Raw genomic sequence first — 2,106 nt, forward strand, 5'->3', positions numbered from 1 at the left:
CCTAGCACTGGAAAAAAAATTACATCCTGATTAATGATTCCACTGCTATGGCAGAAGGGACATATGGCTCCATCCTATGGCAGAAGGGACATATGGCTCCACTGCTATGGCAGAAGGGACATATGGCTCCATTGCTGTGTCAGAAGGGACATATGGCTCCACTGCTATGGCAGAAGGGACATATGGCTCCACTGCTATGGCAGAAGGGACATATGGCTCCACTGCTGTGTCAGAAGGGACATATGGCTCCACTGCTATGGCAGAAGGGACATATGGCTCCACTGCTATGGCAGAAGGGACATATGGCTCCACTGCTGTGTCAGAAGGGACATATGGCTCCACTGCTATGGCAGAAGGGACATATGGCTCCACTGCTATGGCAGAAGGGACATATGGCTCCATTGCTGTGTCAGAAGGGACATATGGCTCCACTGCTATGGCAGAAGGGACATATGGCTCCATTCTATGGCAGAAGGGACATATGGCTCCATTCTATGGCAGAAGGGACATATGGCTCCATTCTATGGCAGAAGGGACATATGGCTCCACTGCTATGGCAGAAGGGACATATGGCTCCACTGCTATGGCAGAAGGGACATGTGACTCCATTGCTCTTTACCTGTGGCTGCAGTCAGAGTCTGTTCCCTCCCTCAGGCCCTGCTCTCAAATGCTTACTGTACATTTCAATGTCCACACACATTCTGTTGTGTCCAGATTCTGGGGAGAACTCTCCCACATACACCAGCAGTTTACTTGAGAGCAACACCCTCTCGCCTCGTCCAGACTGGCCGGAAGGACATGGACTGAGCTAGTGCAGAACTGTTTTGTCTGCTTGGGCCTCCTCCTGCCTCTGCCCCCTGTAAGACTAAAGGGGGGAGGGAGTAGTGGGGGAGGAGGAGAAGACCTGTTTAGAAAGGTTCTTTGGGGGACTCTCAAGATGTCGAAGCGAGGATGTGGTGGGTCCTCCGGAGCGAAGTTCTGGGATTTCCGTGGGTCTTCCGGTAGGAGCTGTGATCAACTGTGCTGACAACACAGGAGCTATAAACTTGTTTGTCATCTCTGTGAAGGGAATCAAGGGACGGCTGAACAGACTTCCTGCTGCTGGTGTGGGCGACATGGTGATGGCCACAGTTAAGAAAGGCAAACCAGAACCAAGGAAAAAGGTACATCCCGCAGTGGTAATTTGACAACGAAAGTCATATGGAAGAAATATTTGAAGATAATGCAGGGGTCATAGTAACCAATGAAGGCGAGATGAAAGCTTCCTCGGTCACAGGTCCAGTTGCAAAGGAGCGTGCAGACTTGTGACCCAGGATCGCATCCAATGCAGGAAGCACTGTGTGATTCTCCAGTGTATTTGTAAAACATATTCATTAAAAAGTCTTCGCTCTGAAAAACAAAACAGAACAAAAAAAAAAAAAGAGAAAGGTTCTTTGGAGCAACTCCTGTCTGTGTGGTCTGGAAATCTGCAGTTCAGTTCACAGATTAGTAGCAACTCAATCCACTCAAAACCACTTCACGGATTCGCCAGCAGTCCAGTTCGGTAGAGTGGGGATAGCAAACTCGAATTAGCAGCAGTGGCAGGACCTAGCAGAGACAATCAGGCCTCAACCTCAGCAGGAGCGACCAGCAGGAGCACAGAAGTTCTCGCTGTGCCTCTCTCAGCAACGGAGTTTGCACAGCTAGCTCTATAAGCAAGCCCAGCTCAGCCTCTGTCACCGCCGCCGGTCTTATGTATGAGTGCGTCTGTCTCAGCTGACACCGCTCTGCCAATCACCCTGAGTCTGCAGAAGCAGGAAGAGACTGCAGCACTCCACCGGAAGTTTTTTGGTGCGTTTCTCTCTATGGAGTCCCGACAAATGCAGCTCAGCTATTCAATGTAAGGCAGGCCAATACATGCATGTTGTTAGCGAAGAATCCTTCATCACGAGTCCTCTCACGTGCTTGCTTTAGCAGAACACCCTCTCTCCCATGTCTGCTTCAGCGAAACGTTCCTCCATGAGTCGGCCTTCGTCTTTCACCTGTGTTCGCTTCAGGAAAACACTCCTTCATGTGCTTGCCCCAGCAAAACACCATCCGACACAACTGACTTTCCAAAGAACCCTT

General features: G+C 50.2%; 1 pseudogene; it reads left to right on the forward strand.

The window, feature by feature from the left end:
* The first annotated feature begins 937 nt into the window (after positions 1-937).
* Rpl23-ps5 (ribosomal protein L23,pseudogene 5) lies at positions 938-1,344 on the forward strand (annotated as a pseudogene).
* Positions 1,345-2,106: the final 762 nt, after the last annotated feature.

This window comes from Rattus norvegicus, chromosome 7, assembly GCF_021556685.1.
Source record: "Rattus norvegicus strain SHRSP/BbbUtx chromosome 7, alternate assembly SHRSP_T2T, whole genome shotgun sequence".
Taxonomy (NCBI): domain Eukaryota; kingdom Metazoa; phylum Chordata; class Mammalia; order Rodentia; family Muridae; genus Rattus; species Rattus norvegicus.